Genomic DNA, 20,527 nt, shown 5'->3' with positions numbered 1-20,527 from the left:
GTGGTTCTTGGGTGATAGTTTTTCATACTGCATTTATTTAATCTATCGGTTAATGGAGAATATCAATTATTTCAGTTTTTAAAATTTCAAATGTACCTACAAAAGTCTCACTTCATATACGTAAAAACTAAAATCTAGTAGAAGTTATGAGGAATGACAGGAACTAGTTTCCTTAACCAATAAAATGCCTAAAATTAGTAATAGACATGTAACTATAAGTAAATAAAATTAGCATTTTGTAGTTACCAGTTCAAAAAAGAAAAAAATAACTTCAGTCAACTCTTATTCAGAATATTGCTAAATATAAGAATTGTTAGTTTATCTTTGCTCACAAGAGGTCTTCCAGACTGACCTTTAGCTTGGTCTCCATGTTTAAATAAACTCAGACAAAATCTTAGAAATATCCCTAACAGAACTTAACTCCCTACATTAATTTTCGATTTGTCTAAGAATTAAGAAACACTGGTTTAAACAGATTCCGTTAAGTAAATCCATGCCACCTACCTTTCTGACCTTTTTTTGTTTAATGCATCAAGTACCATTCATCATGAGTAACTTGACTTTCTATAAAAGTTAACAGTTCATAAAAATCTGTGAAACTACTACTGGGAACAAACAAATTAAACAAATGACAATGTAATATAATAAAACTGCTGTTGTCCTTCTCCCGTGGAAGAATTGCTTCTTCTATGGGACTAATACATCTTGCAGAAACAATTTTAAATAATATGTAACATATGGATTCAGCTTTTATTATTCTTCTAAAAGAAGACAATTATATTTATGTGATAAACTGTTCAGTGTTAGTAGCATGATGTTTACATTACTGGCCACTTAAATAATCTTTGACGTGCTCCTATGTGAATCAGCAGCCTGCTTCTCTTGAAATGCCTCATACAATTTAAAGTCCTGTCTCTTCACAATGGCACTCATGTGCCCTTCAGCAAACTCAGGAGTGTATCTAAGTTCTCCATGAGACCAGCAAAGAAGTGATTTTCTTGCAGGAGATATGACCAACACACGCTCGTCTCCTCTCCCTTTCCACACATCCTATCTCTGAAGAGAAAGTTGGGACTTGACCCCAGTCAGGGTTTGGTGAAATAGAAGGGAAGCAGTTTTTGTGAAAGGAGTCATAAAATTGGTGTTACTTGTGAAAATTTGTTGAAGTATTATCCTCACCTTACTCATTGGCAAGCTGGTACAAGACCTATTTTATATTATTTTTTTCAAAAATAACTTTTGGGTAGAAGAGAGATATCTGTAGACATCTGTTGAGTTGCCTTCCACAATTCACCTAAAAATGTTTCATAAAAGCAGAAAGAAGTTTGTCTCCACATCTTTCAGTTTGACTGTTCCCCCTCACCGACATAGATATTTCTGAAGGAGAGAAATGAATTTCCAAATTGTCACTTTGGCTCACTCATCGGTTGCTGCTGTGTGTTTAGATAACACTTGTTAAAAGAGTGATGGAGTTCGTTCTGCTGCCTTGGGCTTCTTTAAGGAATCTCTTACAGAATATTGGCTGGGGGACTAGTTACCAATGCCCCTCCTCATTGCCCCACTGAGTGAGTTGAATAATTCTAATAATCAAAGGCACAGAGTCTGCATCTAGTTTGGAAATGAAACCATGGGTAATTTTCAAACGTGGTGCCCTCAATTTTTGATGAACTGTCACAGAAACAGGAATTACCACAATTCAAAAATCCCATCCACTAACGGACAGAGATCAGCATCTGTGGATGATTTCTTCTAACCCACTACCCTCAAATTTCCTTCCCAGCCCCCCTAATAAAAACACCCCTTTGCCTCATGCTTCCAATTTAGTGCAATCATGCCTCTTACTGGCCATTGCCTTGCAGGACACCAGCTGTCAAACACAGAGATGCAAGGTACAGGGGTTTGAAACATAAAGCCTTAGAATGTAAAAGACATGCACATCCTCTATCAAGTCCAATATTAGACTCTAATGGGCCTGCTCAGCATGGAGAAACAAGAGCCCTACTGTATCATAAACACTTGAAATGAAAGACCGCTAAATGGCAGTTACCACTTTCCAGTGTTCAGATATGTAACCTAACCTAACCTAACCTAACCTAACCTAACCTAACCTAACCTAATCCAATGTCGTTCAGGAAGGAAATGGCCCTGCTCCCATATCTTCCAGTGCCCTCCCCATCAATGAAGGAATTGTGAAAGTAGTTCCAATCCTAAGAAAGTTTTAAGGATTTGTCTTTGAAGAGGAGGGTTGTGCTTTTCCAAAGACTCAGAATGTGAAATGGGGGGAGATGCCTAGGGGCCAGAAGGTGCCGGATCTGGAGTTGGAGTGGCTGATTTCATGCACAAAATGCATTCATGCGTTTTTTTTCTTTTTGCAAGAACTCACATAAGACCCAATTAACCACATCACTTCTGCGCTAGCACTCGTGCCAGGTAGCAGAGACAAAGGTGAGATGGAATACTTGCCCGTAGGGAATTCGGGCTCTTCAAGGGAGAAGGTGGAGAGAGCCAAATAAATAAGTAAATGACTATACGGTACCAAATGCTATGATAAAAGCATGGATAAAAGGCAGGAAGACCAAAGGAGCGAGGGAGAGGTTACCTCTGCCTGAGGGATTTAAGGACAGTTTCAGAGAGACGATGACATTTTCAGGATGACTAGCGATTTGCATGTGTTTGCGGGGCTGTGAGGTGGAAGTGTGTTTCAGGATGGGACGAGAAGGTGTGCAGCGGTGCACAGCTATGCTCTAACAAGCATAGCAACGTGCTGGTTTGACACCATGAGCACAGCGCTTTGTGAAGTGAAGCTACAGATGACTCCAGGTTGTTCAACCTTTACGGTACATTGAGATAGATGTGGCTTGGCTCCTGCATCTTTTGGCTTTTCATGGCGGCTAATTCATTTATCAACATGCTTGAAAACACAGGCTCTTTTTAAGCAAACCTGGGTAAGTACCTAGCACATAGTAAGTATTCAATAAACATTAGTGATCATTATCATCATCATTATAAAGCACCCATTATGTCACAAGTACTTTTCTGGGCACTCTGAGCGCAGAAGCTGTGAATAAAATACGATCCTATCCGTAAGGCTCTAAATGGTTTTGTTTGGGCCAAAATGGCATAAGTGCAAATACATGCATTAATTAGAATTACATAGAATTGTATATGTAGTGATACAAGAAATTAAAAACTACAGCAAGGTATTTTAAGACATCAATTATTATAACACACATAAAAATGTAAAAGGAAGAATAATGAAATAAACTGAATTCATCAAAAGAATTTGGAACTTGAGTTGAGTTTTGAGAAAGGGGCTAAGACAGGGAATCTCAAAAAAACAAAAGACCCAGAACATTGAAACTGTTGGCACCAACAAGTTATGGAGGTGGAAATAAACATACTATTTTCTGATTGTAACAATAACATTCGCTCCCAAGAGCATAAGATTCATGTTGGGCACAGGTTAAAAATAATTGGATGTGGTCAGCTTCTGGAGAAGGTGATGAACTCTGGAGAAATTTATCTGGTTTTGGTACTAAGAGATACGGGAAATCTTTAGTTAAATTTTGTCTTTTCGTTTTCTTTTTAATTGCAATGGCACAAATCTCTGAAAGAATTGACATATTGAATATTCTGAATTGGGACAATTTCTTTTACTGTTCTATCTTTGGCCCCCCCAATTAAGTCACTACTAAATGAAAACGAAATAGAAGAAAATCGCACGCGTTTCTCCTCTAATTTTAGAATATGCCATAAACTTAGTCTGTTGGCCCTATTTTCAGATCATTGAAAATTTAAGCAAGATCGGAAATAAAAAGATTTTTGTGAACTCCCAAAGTTTTTTCTTAATAAGACAAACAAATGTTCTAGTACTGGTAACGGAAGGAGAAATTCTGTGTGGGGACATCTGGGCAAAGCTCAAAATCTTAATTTTTGTTCACTTAAAATTTCACTCCTCCAAAATATTTATTAATGAGAAATCAAGCTTCATGCTCTATTTAAAAAGTTGCCGTCTAACACTGGCCTCTCTTGACAAAAAATCTGGCTAATTTACTTCATGTGGGGGCATGTCCTTTGAACAGTCTTTCTGGAAATGGGGAGGGATCTGTATTGCTTCATTTATTCTTTCTGGGTCAGTTTCCCTCATGATCATGAACATGCATTTCTGAGAATGCTGATCCAAATTAAGGGCATAAACTATATCCATGGAACACGGAGCATCAGGCTGACCCACACAGACTAGAAGTACAGTATCCTAACTCAACTAAATACTGTCAGTATTTTCTCAAGGAAAAGAAAATGTAGGTCAGATTCAAACAGATTCAGATTTGCCAAGACAGTTCGTGTTTATGATCTGAGTCAGCTACAGGTCCTTTTCTAGCAAACTTGTGTTTGAATTAGTTTGTCATTCAATAACAAATATTAATTGCAACTTTACACCCTCTGATTTAACCATCCCTGAGAAGTCCGTGTACTTAGATGCCTCCTATCACATTTTAAATGCTCTCTTAAATATTCAAATTATATAATTATGCCTAATTATGCAATACATTGTATTTGAATACAAAATCATAATACACTTTTGGCATCATTGTCATCTTACAGCAGTTGCCTTATTATGCTGTGGCATTTTGAGTATTTTTGATCAAACAGTATAAATGGAACAGGTTTTGCATACTGAGCATCTTAAAACCCACTATAAAGAGATTTACTATCAATGCACATTTTCTGTTCGGCTGGAAAAAATAAGAACTTTGTAGTGTGTGTTATGAAATGTTAAATATTAATACTATTTAAAGTTAATGGTATGCCAAAGAAAATGGCTAATAATACATTATACAATTAAATGCCTATCATATTAGCTCATCTATTAACAAAATAAAATAGACTTAAACAGAAGGGTTCTGATTTGTATTTTTTTAGCAAGGGTTGCCCATGTGTAAAAGCTAAATTATTTATTCAATTTTTAAACTGCTGGATGTGTTGGTTTGCAGTTATTTGCATTATATTTGAATGCTTTGTCCTGTGTTCCTGATACAACAAAAACAGGTTTTTTTTCTTTTTGTATGGAGGCATTTTCTTCTGCACAGATACCACCAACAATGACCAGAAAAAATCAACCAAAAAATACCTTCCTCCATGTCTTGAAAATCACTGAAGATTTCTGGACACCCTGCAGGCAACAAAGGTCTCAACACGACCGTGTCAGACCCTTTGCTAAACCGCATTTGTTATCACCATCCTAAACTGGTTCCCAGGTACAAAGTTCTACATCATCATTCTGAACTTTCCAGTATTTATCTTTGCTGGTCCAAGGTTAACTGTCTTCTATTTCATAATCTATGTTGTAATTTTATATATCTTAGTCCATGGATGCTTGTATACCATCCTATGCTTGGCTTTAAAGATAGTTTTTTTCTTTTCTTTTCTTTTCTTTTCTTTTCTTTTCTTTTCTTTTCTTTTCTTTTCTTTTCTTTTTTCTTTTCTTTTCTTTTCTTTTCTTCTTTTCTTTCTTTTCTTTTCTTCTTTTCCTTTCTTTTCTTTTCTTTTCTTTTCTTCTTTTCTTTTCTTTTCTTTTTTTCTTTTCTGTGTTGGTAGCTTAAAATACCTTGAAAGCATGTGGGTTTTGCTTCTAAAACATTTCAAAGGTTATATATTAATAGAATGCTGAACACATGTGAGGGCCCATGCTTGTGCCTGAGCAAGCTAACCAACTTAATTGGGAAGCAATTACCCCTTTCCTGAACCTATCAATTACAGCAAAGTTTGTGTACATCATCTCCCAATCCAATTATTGTGTGTTAAAAAAAAGGCCCCAAACCCTATGAAATGAATTTACTTAGAGAGTTTGAAGCATGTTTGAGGACTGTTTGAAAGTAAGGGCATTGCTTGAGTGATGCCTGACATCGCTTTCACACACCAGTCTCCATGGCATGGGAGCCATTGTCCTAACAGTAAAAGTTCATTTAATCATTGGAGACCGCATCTTATTTCTGGACACAGTGTAGTAAGTTTTCTTAGGGAAGCAGCCTCCTTCTCTTCTCCATTTATGTGCCCTGGAGGAGACTCTACCACACCTCCAAGTATGGAGCATGGGAACTTCAACTCAGTCAATCAGCTCATCGTATTTCCTCAGCCACAGTGGTTGATTCAGGAATATTGGTAATGACTCAATTTTGGGCATTACTAGTCAAGCCTGTTGGAAAAGATATTCCCGATGAGTTAGAAGCAGAGACCATGTTGACCCGGCAATGCTGCAGTCATTTTACACCATGTGAAGACTAAGAATGAAGCTAGCATGGAGGAAAGCAGTACTGGGAGATCAAGAGAAGCTAGGTCCTAATGAGGTTGTCTAGGTACCAGGATTTAGAGAAGTTTAAATCTTGGTTGCTTCCTGAAATTTCCAGGTATAGGAAAAAAAAATTTAAGGACAATTTGGATTGGCTTTCTGTCTCCTGAAATCAAAAGAGTCCTAAGTGATTCATTTGTGCTTTTTATTTACTATTTTGTCTCCTGAATGGTGCTGAGTTTTGTAGCCACTGTGTTTTCATTTACCAAAAACCAAATATGTCAATCAATGAAAAAGCCAACTTTCTTTATATTCTGCGATGAAGGAGACTGTATTTTAGCTGAGGTAAGGAATGGGCTAATCACATATTAAAAGTCAAATACCAAGATCTGACACAGATGGCGGATGTCCTTTATTTTTTTCAAAATTTGTCTTAATAAAAATTAAATCTCATCAATCTGAGCCCAAACTAACTGAAAGTAAAGTGGGAAGACTGTGGTTAGACACATCATTTTAGTTTTTCTCTATTTCAAGGGGTTTGCTTTTCTCTCAACAAGTTAGTTCTATGCACAGTTAGACAATACCTTTATGGACAAAAAATGGTGTTTATGGTCATCAGCTAAAGTCACTAACTGGGATGGGACATTTCTTAGAGAAGATTATTTTAGGCTTCCTGTCATTCCAACAGGAATCAACTCAATAATATGTGATTCACATAGTTAGCAAGAGTCAACAAAAATAGTCTAGTTATACCTTACACCAAGGGAAAAATTTAACTAGTGGATAAAACCGAGCTAGTCTTGGTAAATAAGCAAAGTGTGGCTTTTTAAAATCTAACTCATTATTAGAGTCCATGCTTTTTTTTTTTCTCTTAAACTCGTAAGATTTCTTCTGAGTCTGTCATTCTTTAGAATATACTTCTCTTCTGACTCTTTCAAGATTCCCTGTTCTTTGATGTATTCCCTTGGAGGTATGCTAGGTTGTAGGCTATTCTTCCTGATAAATAGATTTGTGTTCATGATATTTTCTTACTGTGGAAAACTCATATGATATTTACATTTTTTTAAAGATTCTATTTATTCATTAGAGAGAGGGAGAGAAAGTGAGCAGGAGGGAGAATCGGAAGCAGACTTTACACTGAGCCCAGAACCCCATGTGGGCTGGACCCACGACTTTGAGACTATGACCTGAGCCGAAACCAAGAACCAAAACTTAACCGACTGAGCCACCCAGGTGCCCCTGATACTTACATTCTAATCGTCAAATTTTATTAATAATACCATAATCCAGAAGCAGAAAGTATATGGCATGCACATTGAGGCTTCTTCTTTCCCCCCAAATAATGCCTATGTCATACATCACTAATGGATGACAGAACTCGCTCTCACTTATTTAGGACAATGTTTCAGTATCCGTCTTAACAGCTACTAACCAGCTGTTATCTAACCAGCTACTAACAATCAATATTTAGTGGAAGAGGTAAAATGACTTGCCTTTCCTGCCTTGGCCAGATAAATTGATTCTCGAATTGTGGCATTTCAGGCAGAATGGAGTGACGGTGGGAAATTGTTTTGTATGTAAAGAATTTCCTTCATCAGCCCATAAGCATCCACCTACACTGCCATCAAATCAGGTTTGTCCACGAGTATTTTAAACATAGTTAAATAAGAGATATAGATTTGGGTGTTACTGAGCAGTGCTTTTTATATTGTCATTTGAATATGGATGTACTCAGTGACCTAAGTGAGTTTATATTCCACCTCCTCCAGTTTAGATTATTTATAAAATAATTCAGGGCACTTCTTTGTCAAAATAACACATTCCATCTAGAGAAAGCTAAATCAAGTACTCCAGTCCCGGCTTCCTTTTCCTTCCCCCTTGCCCTTAGAATAAGACTATTCATATGGAAGACAAAATACAAGCACTATTAGAACGGTATCATCTCTTATTTACTTCACAAAACAGAATACAATATGGGTTGCTGTGAAATACAAATGAACTGTAATCCTCATCAGGTTTGGAAATAATGGATTCCGGCTAACATTTCCAGAAGAAATATGAAGGCAGTATTCTAAATTTCCTATTCTTTCCCAAATGAGTTTGCACAAAATGTGTCGCTAAGAAGAGTAATGTGCCCATCACATAGTGAAATTTCCCACTTGCAAAATGAAAATGAAGAGTCTGCATTTTAGGATGGCGTATTTAAACACATGCGCCATGCTGTTTGTACAGTGGGGAAAAGAAAGCTCCCCCTACTGGAGCATAAAAAAGCCTCATCTCTTTCCTGCACCCCATGGCTCCGTCATATGCAGAAAGGCTCGGAAACATATCGTCTTCCCATTATCCCGCACAGAATCCTGATTCTCGCATCAAAACAGTCCATTTTCCTCATTTCAGTTAATTAAAGGACAGCTGGACATTTCGTTATTGCACCAGTCTCAGCTCTGTCTAGTTGAAATGGGGCATGTAAAGGTCTTGGTCCCAAAGACACTTTCACCCTAAACAAACGGTGTTACGATTCGTGCCTCTGATGGAGAGATTTGAAAAAGAAGTAAAAATCATCCTTGAAGTGTGTGTCTATGGGTGCCTGTGTCTGATTTTCATAACATACAAGTACATAGACAGGGAGAGTGAAACATTCATGGAAGAATTTTAATATATCCATATCTATCTATATCCACGTACTTATGTATGCATATACAGAAAGAGAGAGAACACAGGGACACACAGGTACACACTCTAAAGATTATTCTTATTTCTTTTTAATGTATATTATGTATGTTATTCATTATATCTATGTAGGAAGGAATAAAAAAGTTGTCACATGATTAGTGAGTTGTTATTAATGGTTGAATATTAGCATTTATTGACAAATCTTTAAACATATGAAACTCAATATATATCTATTTTACTCTATAAGCATAAAAGCTAATGTAAATGCGAGAGGTTTAGAGATTTAGAGGCACAGCCAAATTAAAGATAAAAATAATTTTCCCATGCCAATATATGAGGCAATGTGTTTTATCAAGAGGGCAAAAGGGTTTCTACTGAAAAAGATTCTAATGAAAATTTTCTTCAGAAGAATTTCTAGGCTTACATAATTGAAGCATTTGCTGTCTACAGAAAACACCAACAACAACAAAAAACTGCAGTTAACCTAAGTTAAAGATATTTCTTCCAATTCTAGAAGGATGGGGGCATGGATGAAGGGACTTTAAGCATGTTCCATGTATCTTTTCAGGGTTTTAATGCTACTCATATGAGACACTCTGAAGACTGGTCTCCACTCTCCTCACAATCAGGTGCGCAGCCTTTATCAGCAGAGAGATAACAGACAATTGGAACAATTTTGTCTTTGAAAGAGGTTCAATTATAGTTCACAATCAAGATGAGCTTCCTATTTTCATTCTTTTTCTTTTTTGAAAAGACAAATCTGGGGGGGTGGCTCCTTCAGAATTAGCAAATAATGCACTTGAACACTGTCTTTCCGGGCTCTATGTGCAGGACTGAGCAAATGGTCTGCTTCTAGAGCGGCTTTGGACTCTCAGTAATAAGGAAGCTCTCTGGGTTTTGGAAACCGGGTCATCAAGGCTCCCACTTCTCAGAAATCCAAGGCATGACACTCATGCTGTTTTGAAAACTCATACACTGATCGGATGTTTGAGCAGATGATTCCAAACTCTAAGGGGTGTGTGAGCTGAGGGGAGAGTATGTGTGCGTGCATGTGTGACTGTCCAAGGAGAGATGGTGCACTGAAGATGTTTTTTGCCCCTTTCCTTGTATCCTTTTATATGTTCGGGCATAACAATTTTCAGAAAATGGCGTTTTGGTACAGTGTATAGTCTAGAGACCCTCCTGGGCCAGAACCTCCACTGTTTATATGCATTTTCAAGAAAATAATACAGTCACAAATTGAGAATAATCCAGGCTTTTTTTTTTCCTCCTTTCCATCCTGATTTTATAAGACATAAAATATAAGAGATGCAACTTTTTGTAGAAGTGGACAAAATATGATGAGGATCTGCAGTGAATGGGGGAAATACACAAATCAGATTTGTCACTTGCTTCCAACAACTAGAACTGGGTTACCTCTTATAAAGGGAGAGTGCACCTCTAAACCCACTCAACTAGGTATGTTGGAATCCATAAAATTTCCAATTACTGCTTCAGAATTTATTGTGCACATATGGAAAATAATACTTGTAAAACAGAAAGGGGTTTGTGCCTTGTGCTGTCAATACTGTGAAGGATGGGGTGATTATAAAGCAAATTAACAATACTTTTAAATGTGCATTCACTTATCTTTCCAATTAAATCCTTGTTAAACAACTGCACAGACAGTAATGGCGCTTCTGCAAAGCACTGATCAAGACAGTTTTATTGTAATTTTTACTCTGCAACAATTAATCAAGTAGGCATTTCCTTTATTATTAAATTATTTAGTTAATAAATATTCTCAATTGGCTAACATATTTGTAGTTTACATGTTATTTTTGATTTTCCTACAGTGGAACATATTTGGAAATATTTCCATTTTCTAGCAAAGGGATCATTAAGGCATGTGATTTTATAAATTTCTTTTCTTTACAAGAATAACTGAACAAGAGAAGTCCTTGAAACTTTAAACCGTTCAAAAACCCTATTTCAACCATTTTATTTTGTAAGGGATGCAAACACATTGCTTTTAGCAGATAAGAAATGAGAGATTTTGCTTTAAGGCGTCTTTCTGTTGGGGTAAGCAGGAAAATTAGCATTTTAAAAGTTCATTAATACCAGTTACAGACTTTTGAGTCCTGAAGCTGCACTGTAGTTAGCATTTTTTGTTCATATCCTAGTGAAGTGAATAGTACCTGAGTATTATTCTTCTGTGAACACACAAGGTGTTATAAAGGAACAGATAAAGATATCTAGAAGTATTTCTTTCCGCTTTTGAATTTCCATTTTTGTAATTTGGAGGTTTGAATTTATGTAGCTATTATACTTCATTTTTAAAGTGTTTTCATGGTTCTTTAAACAGCCTTTTGTGTTTTGTGTCTTTTAAAAATTTTTAATTAGGTGGAATTCCTAGGAAACCAGATTAGTAGTGAGGGCAGTGATCTCAGACACCTGGCTTTAGGATTCAGAAGGGCTACATTAATTCAGAAGTAAGAATAAACATAGAAGAGATACAACATTTTCTTGAGTCATAAAAAGAAAACTTCAGGCAAGGCTAGATTTATAGTTAGATAAGTGGTGTGATTTAAGCTGGGTCAACACTACTTTTTGAAATGCCTGATGTAAAAACGTGATATCCTCACTATTGTTCTGAGTATAGGAAGTCCCTTACATTACGCTTCCCAGGACTAGCAGAGAGCCTGAGCTAGAACAATCAGCTTAACAGACTGTCACCAGATTGTCTGTTGGCCAGTCTCTTGGCAGATGGGAATGATGTAGTTCAGTGGTGGGTAAGGGAAAAGGGAGAGCGAGGGAAAGAACGGAGGAGGTGGGGGCTTTGGGTAGAAGTATGGAGAAATTGGGCTTATTAAGACTTGACATCTTGAAGGTATCAGGCGTGAGGGCAGGGTGACCTGAGACACTCCTGAAGTACACTTTGAGTGACAACTGAGCCCAGTTTCAACTCAGCTAGATCTCTGGGGCTAAAACAGGCAATGCTGATGCCAAGACACATGTTTCTCTTGACTGAAATAACAGGGACTATAAGGTCTATAAAGTGCTCAGCACACAATGGGCATGATGGGGAACCCAGAGGTAACTGTGAAGTACATCTCACCCTTCAGCATTCACGGTTGGGGAAGGGAGAGAGATCTGATGCTAAATAGATGAAAACCCGTGTTAACCACAGGCACAAAGTGCTAGGGGAAGGAGGTAGAAAAGAAGCTAATTCTTATTGAGATGTATTCCAGGAATCATGAGATGTGTCTTAAGGGGGTGAGTTCATCAGTCAGCAAGACCAGTGATGGTGTGTGTCTTGCTCAAAAAGACAGATATGTTTCTCTTTCCATTGAAACCAATCAAATAGTAATGTACATACATATTCCAGTCCCTCTCGCTGATGGGACAGTGAATCCCAACAGACTTCAGAGAAAGAGCAGAGAACGGCAAGTGAATCCTTGATGGCTGTGATAACACAGAAGGAATAGATTAATAAGAAGGGACAGCAGGGTACTCACTAAGGAAAAATGTAACAGGGAGCAAGGAGGCCACAAAAAGACAAACAATCTGGAGGAATGTAAAATATGAGATGAGATGGTGTAACAGCGAGAAAGACTGCTACTTAAGCAAAATGATTCCAGTGGGCCCTTTAGAATCTTCCAGACGTTATGTTGAGTAGACTATTGGATATCCTGCTCACCCTGAGTGCTTCCATGATGGAGACCAGACGTTGGAAGACCATAGCGAGGCTCTCATTCCAGTTTGTCTCTAGAGTACCATGAGACACATAGTGCCTTTTTGAAAGATACACTGAATGAACGAATGCAACTTTTGGCAATTCAGTTAAACTCATAGGGATTTTTATTCATCCATGAAGTGGATAGACTTCTTATAAAGATCTAGTGAGTCAGCATTTAAAAGTGCTTTGGAGAACTGATGTACTGACATTCTCTTGGTATGTTCTACCAAGAATGGAGTAAACTCCATTCTCTTAAAGAAGATTCACCTAATTCCTTAAAACAAATCTCCTTTCAAAAGATATATGTGCTAATTGCAGGAAATTAGGAAACAGTTTGGAAAAAAAGAAGATAATAAAAATCACCAGCACCTCTTAACATTTTATGCATGTCTTGCCATTGTTTCGGAAACAGAGTTCAGCAATACACAGTAACACAGTCCTTTTGAGACTGATCTCTAACATGTACAAAATGCCTCACCTTCTTTTTAAAGGAAATGACTCAACCCTGGTCTAATCAATAAATTAATTAAAACATGTCTAGATTCTATCAGGTGCAAGATACTCTTTGAGGTGAAGTAGGACAGATAGACTTAAAAAAACATGAGCTCTGCTCTTTAGTGGTGTCCAGTGTGTTGAGGAGATATGATATATACATAATTTAATGATATATGACACACATATACAATAATAATGGTAATAATTATATATGTTAATTATATATTAATATATATTAATTATGTAGTAATAATAATGAGATTATTGTGTATTGAGTACTTGAAAGTGCAAACATAGGATTTAAAAGAGTTCCTATGGGTTGGGGTAATCCAGGAAAAATGTGAGTGACATTTAAATAATCCAAGAAGGATATAAGATTAGCCCTTTGTCAAATACTCTTTTCTTTAAAAAAAATGATATACCTTATTTGGTTACAATAGGTGTCTCCGTTAGGATGATTGTGAGGGATACATTTCAATAGAACTTCCATTTCTATATGGTGTAACATTTTCCAGGTAATGTATTCATTATCTCATGTTGACTGACTCATCTCAAGAGAATGGACAGTCTTCCTTTAAAGATAAGAAAATTGCCCTGGGAAGGGTAAGTGACTTGGGCACAACGTCACAGCTAGTCAGGGGCCATATGGAAACTGACCTGGGGTTTCTAACTTCTGAGCCAGTGTTCTCATTGCACCTTATTGGGAAAAAATATATATTCAAAAGGCACATGGAAAATGAGACAAATTGGAATATAGAGTTTATCTCATAGAAATCCCTTACCATTATTATATCTTAACTGAACTGTTGTAACAGCTTCCTAACTGTTCTCTTGCTTCCACTCTTGCTCTGTAAAATGTATTCTTCTCATAGCAGCCAGAATGATTTAAAAAAAAAACACATAAATATCAGATCATTTCCTGATTAACTACCCTTCCTGCACTGCAGTGACTTAGAATGGAAGACAAAACTTCTTATCTTGATTTACAAGGGCCTCACTGGACTGGCTTTGCCCATCTCTCTAACCTCTATGTCCTGATCTCATACAAGCCCGCGTTCCCTGGGACCAGTTTGTTGCTGCCTGCTCTGCTCCCCGCCACCCCCCATCTCTGCATGCCTCTCTCCTTGCTATCAGATCAGGTTTCCACTTTGATGGCTCCTCTTCAAAGAGACCTTCCCAGACCATCCAATCTAAGGACATTTCCTCTTATCCTCATCGGTTATTCTCTCTTACACCACTATCTCAATTCTTGCCATAACTTGTAAGCATCTCATATATTTGCTTATTATCAATCTCTTGACACCAAAATAACACTCCACCACAGCCTGATTCCCCAAGGTTCTCCTCAGTACCTAGAAGAAAGCCCGGCTCATAGGAAGTTTTCAACAAATAATTTTGAATGACTAAATCTCCATTTGAAGTTTTCCTTAGGCAGGTTAAAGCTGTATTTTATTCTTTAAGCTAATTTTGCTCCTTGCAACAAGCAATGATCCTGAGAGGGCTCGCACCAGAAATTCACATAAGCAAGCGACAGTCCTCAATGTGATCTTTGTACCACCTGGGATTGGGAGTCATCCATTGCCACTCAGTCAGTCTTTCTTGGCCTAAAGGGCCAGGCTGTTAGGGCTGGATCAGATCTCCCAGGTTGACAGCTGCCTCCTCTTTTTGCCAAGCCTCTCCTATGTGGTCCATGTTGGACAGTCAGACTGTGACTTCAGGTGAAGGTGGGAGGTGGGGCAAGCGTATGGTTCATTGGACTGGTTGCACAGAGACTCTTAAATTCTGAAGATTTTCTTCTAACCATCACTGATCATCCAACATTATTCATTAATCATTCAATTCTTGAATCCATTCTTAGTCAACAAATATTTATTTAAAGGGGATTATGTGCCAGGTACCTAAGAGCTGGGTGACCAAAACAGGCAAGGTCTTGATCATGCAGATGCTGCAGTATAGTGGGGGAAGGGCAGCACTGAAGCCATGGACAAAGCAGCACGGCAGTTCCTGAAAGGACGTGTTTGGAAGAAAACAAGATACTGGGATGGCAAGTGACGAGATGGGGGGTAGGATGGAGGCACATGTTTCAGATGGGATAGTCTTGTGGAGGAGATGATTTGAATGTTGGAAAGAAAGTCTTGTCAGAGGCTGAAGGAAGTACATTTCAGGTAGACAGGAACAAAAGCCAAGGTCCCGGTAAGAAATGAACTTTATGGGTCTGAGGAAGGAAACCAGGGTGGATAGAAAATAATGAGATGAAAGAGAGGGACATGGTGATATCAGAGAACTGGAAAGAAAGAAGAATCTGTGAAGCCTAGAGACCCTTGTATTTTCTTGCCAATTTACACCAAATAAATCACCAGTCTTTTTGGCTATTGAATTGGAATAGCCCTGGAAATATAGGCTCTATGGCCATGAGAATGCATGTGTCGTATTTGTTGCTGTAGTTCCAGCATCCTGCATGCTGCCTGGTGCACGATAAGAGCTCTGTAAGTGTCTGTCGGTGAATGAAGGATGGAAAAGCTAAAATCATATTTTCTGGAGCTCACCTCCAATCCTGATGTGCGGGGACCCTCAGAAACGAGGAAAGCTGACAGGGATACCTGCCATTCCTTCCAGTGGGCCCATGAATATGAGGGCATAAAAGAGAATGGGTTTTAAAGTCTATTTGACTCTAAGTCATTCAGATTTTCATTTGAGCATTACTTCAGTCCCCCACATTTGTAAATTTTGGACACTTTATCTTGAGGGTTTGCGTGGAAATCTGAAAAAAAAAATCCTTCTTAGCCTTGCACCTGTTACTTTTCCTTTTTAGAAATAGCTTTGAGGTGATGAGAATACTTATTTTTCTATAGGACACTTTTGTTAGAAAATGCTTCTAAACTACATGGAACACTTGGAAAAGAGGTGCTAGATAAATACATGTGAGTCACAGAAGATGAAATTACCAACAACATGGGCTTCTTGTGCGAAAACAAAAACAAAAGCATCCTTTCAAAATTCAGAAATTCAGTATGTGGGGTTAACAAGAGCAATGGTTTCATTGCTATTAACCAATATGGATTTTCTGTCTACCTCGTCATTCCCAACATTTTGGAGAGCCGAGATGGCAAGCTGAGTTATACCACTTCTCCCAATTTCATTCCTGACTTGCCTAATTGCTAATAACATACTTTGTGAAGGAAGGGTAAGCCATATCTCCCTAAACTTCGTCATATGAAGGCAGAAAATGGGGATACAGCTTTCTTCACTCTTCATTTCTGTCCCTTGATTCTTTTATCCAATCTAAAATTAAATGCTCATTTATAAGAGTCTGGGAGGAAACATAATGTAAAATATAGCTTGAGTTTTCTTTACTGAGACACCCAAGAAACAGAACCTAACACAACATATCAATGAATATTGACGTGGAGTTGGTTTGTATTAAAAGTTCGTCAATTTATTATGTAGGAACAAATCTTTATTCAGTCCACATCTGTATCAGGCACTTTGCTATATTGGGGATACAGTGATGAATCAAACTTTCGACTCCTCCTGATGAAGTCACAGGCAGTTAGGAGTTATTTATTAAAAAGATCCTTTAAATAAAGTTTTCTCTTATAAAAGGGTTCCACAGACTGGACACCAAGAAAGTATAGTATTATAATAAGAAGTGGTTTTGGATTCTTTGATGTTAAAAAGAAGAATATGTCTCTCTGCCCCTTCCCCCATGGTAAATTGAATCCAGCACTCAGCAATATATTCTTTGGAGTAAGTTTAAAACGAATTCACTGTCTGGCTTCAAAACATATTAATATTACAGCCTTAGAAAAGTTACTTAATCTTTCTGAACCACGATTTTCTTGAATGAATAATGTGGATCATAAAGTTTATCTACCTTGCAAACTTTTATGAGGGTGAAAGCTAAGTAATTTTCCATTGCCGCCATGCAGTAGATTCTCAATTAAATGCTAGCTAGCAACAGCATCAGCATCATTCTGTTACATTTTGAAATATTATTTACTCTAGCTTTTTTAAGCAAATATTTAGGTAAAACATCTTTTCTTTTTAATTTCTTCTAGAATCTACATTGGAAATATTGTAGTCATAAAAGAATATCAGTAATTTTAATCATACTATTAACATACATGTTTATCCATGGCATTTTTTTAGCTACACTCCAAATTATGACTCAGAGTTCATAAAAATTAGTGAGCATGATTACATCAATCAACAGTCAAAGAGAAAAATCTCTCATCACTAGAAATTTTATCAAAAAAGGGGTTCGTAGTCTATTTCTGCCTTACTCAAATACGAACCTTGTATGTTTTATGGCTTGTCTAGATAACCAGCATAAAATCAGCAGGATATTGTGCAGGGGTTCCCAAACCTGGCTTTGCACTTGACTCACTCGGGGAGTTTTTCTTTTAAAATACATACATAGAGCTCCAAACCCAGACTTTCTACATCAGAATTTTTATGACTGGGCTCCAAGATCTTGATTTCTAAAAGCTCCCCAACTTGATTCTTGGGGTAGACTTTAACGTGATCTCCAGTTATCCCCTGCTCCTTGTGTTTATGCCTTGTATAATCCCCTCCCCTGGGGTATGGATAGGAACTGTGACTTGATTCTAACCATCAGAAGGCACTAAAGGTGATGGGATATAACCTTTACTGTTATCTTACATAGGATTATAACTTCTGCTTTAGGTACTAGTTTCTCTCCCTTGCTATTTTGGTGAAACAAGCTGCCTATGGAGAGGTCCACAAGGCCTCTGGCCAACGGCCAATAATGTTGAGGTCTTGAGTCCAACAAACCACAAGGAACTAAATCCTAGTAATCACATGAGCTGGGAAGCAGACCTGTCTCAAGCTGAGCTTCCTGATGAGGACCCACCCCTGGCCCACATCTTGATAGTAACTTTATGGGGAATCTGGCTAATCCATGCCCAGACTTCTGACCACAAAAACTGGGAGATAATAAATGTGTGTTGCTCTATATAGCTAAGCAGGTGGTAATATTTTTATGCAGCCGTGGATAACTAATATAGTTCTGAAATGTAGTCCATGTCCACAACCAGTGATATCAAGAATAGTTAAGAGCAGAGGTAAGCTTGTTGTGTTTCCCCACTAATTTTTAATTTTTATTACTTAATTCTGTTGGGGATGATGATGATTTATGATGATGATGGATTTTTATAAATATCCTTGGGGGTTTCCTTGGGGACTGGCCATTGCATAACTGACTGATTTAATTTCTGGACTCAATGGCCAAATCTACATGGAAAAGCCATAACTGAATTAAGACTTGAAATTTCAGTAGATTTTACTCACCCTCTCTCATGAACATGGATGGGGCTATTCTTTTGGAATTGGGCAATTCCCAAAAGCCTATTGATAAAATAAAACTAAATTTCTCCTTTGTATACAGGAACCCCCAAATCCTATGAATTTGATTAGTGAGACAAATCATTGGATGACAGGAGTCTCCAAAGCTTTCCCATACTTGATATTTCTTCCTAGAAAAGGAATCTTAATATCATCAAAGAAAATTCAATCATGTGGAAGCCCAAAACCATACTTGATTATTAATATTTAATATCATGCTTGTATTAAGAAAAAGTAAGTTGTATTGATGTGATTTCATCTAACATCTTAAAGTTCGTACTAAATATCACTTGACTGATTCAGAGTTTTTTAAGTCCTCACATTTTCCTTATTATTCCCATTTTGGAAATAAAGAGTCTGAGATTCAAAGGGATTAAAATTATTTCCATTAGACTGACAAATAGCTCAGAAGCAAGGTAAGGAGGCAGTTCCTTTGATTCCCACTCGGTGCTCTCTCTCCACTGGATGGTGGTCTCTGCCTTTGCTTCACCACAGCGTTAGGTAGGCTCCTGACTGGTTGGCTTGTAAAAAATTATAAAATATAACTCATGGTAAATGTATGATATAATTTTGCTTCGAAATAAGTAGCCAGAATTTGTATATTTTAGATACTAGAAGTATTCATTAAGTTGTTATTAGAATAGTGTGTGAAAACTGGGGCTCCTGACTGGCTCAGTCAGTAGAACATGAGACTCTTGATCTCGGGCTTGTAAGTTCGAGCCTCACACTGGGTGTAGGGATTACTTAAAAGTAAAATCTTTAAAAAAAAGAATATCGTGTAAAAACTCAAGACTATATAAATGTGTATGAATGGGAAGAGCTTATTGTTTTGAGTTCCGCTCATTTATTTACAAATGACAATACATTTTCTTAAGCAGCTAGAAAGCAATCCAAGTTTTGCCGTCAATAGTCTTTGAGCTCCCTGACTCCATGTAGCTGAAAAATGAGGTTTAAGAAAGTTTCCAAAGCCCTGAACGATGTTAGAGTCTGGCCCTTTTATGATCAAGTGATCTTTTCGGCTTTCATGGGAAAAATAAATCATTGTTAAAAGATAATCTTGTCACATGGAAGCCAGAAAGGTGCAATATCAATGATTCGACTTACCAAAAAACCGCCCTGCAGAATGGGATAAAGCAAATAACAGTTTGTTTTGTTGTTGCTGTGGTTGGCAGTCAGAGTGAAGTAGGCTTAAGGAAATACCTTGTTTTAAAAATAAGAAGAGGGCAATATAAATGCCCGTAACAGGAAAGTGAATGGACTCGGTACAAGGGCTATTTTATAAGAACAGAACTGCCAATTGTTCACATTCTTTCTCTCCTCTTTTATTCAATTTTTGATGCTGCAAATAATATGAAAAGCATGGGGTGGCTCTAAAGTTAATGCTTTGCTTGGCATTGTCATACAAATCTATATAAAAGTAGTTTAGACATAGTTGGTAACATGAAATTGTTTCTCTAATAGTTTATTTTCAATGGAGTTTATTCTTAGCATGTTCAAAATAAACAAATTCATCTCTTTAAGCCAATGTTTAATTTGGATTATTTTGCCAATAAGATCTGGGTGAATAAAGATATGCAAAGTGCAAGACTGTAAATTAATGGGAAAAAAAAACCCTCTCTCCCATTTAAAACAACACACATGCACAATCATATGCACACACACACACACACACACACATACACACACCCACACACCCAATTAAGATTCTTGGCCATGTAGATTTATAGCATTTATATATTTTTTTCCTCTGGGTGTGAAAAAGTGAAGGAGGGTGTCCCTAAGATTCTTCCTTTAAATTTTTTTCCTATATATGGAAAACATGTCTAAAATCCTGGTGGGAAGTAACTTCCTCTAGTTCAGAGAAATGGTTAGAGGGAATATTTGTTACTGTGTACTAAGAAACACCAGTCTGGAAAATTCCCACTCGGTTCTTCCCCCGTTGCCTCATAGTTCTCCCATTGGCTCATGGGTTTGGGAGGGTTCATAGT

At 37.4% G+C, this 20,527-nt stretch overlaps 1 protein-coding gene across 3 annotated transcripts in view; it reads right to left on the bottom strand.

Moving 5' to 3' along the window:
- ARHGAP15 (Rho GTPase activating protein 15) overlaps window positions 1-20,527 on the bottom strand; it is a 594,053-nt gene that overhangs the window by 167,669 nt on the left and 405,857 nt on the right. The gene's annotated exons all lie outside the window — the stretch shown is intronic.

This window comes from Ailuropoda melanoleuca, chromosome 2 (assembly GCF_002007445.2).
Source record: "Ailuropoda melanoleuca isolate Jingjing chromosome 2, ASM200744v2, whole genome shotgun sequence".
NCBI classification, from domain to species: domain Eukaryota; kingdom Metazoa; phylum Chordata; class Mammalia; order Carnivora; family Ursidae; genus Ailuropoda; species Ailuropoda melanoleuca.
The sequence above is the reverse complement of the archived record's forward strand: the minus strand, read 5'-3'. Positions and strand labels throughout refer to the sequence as shown.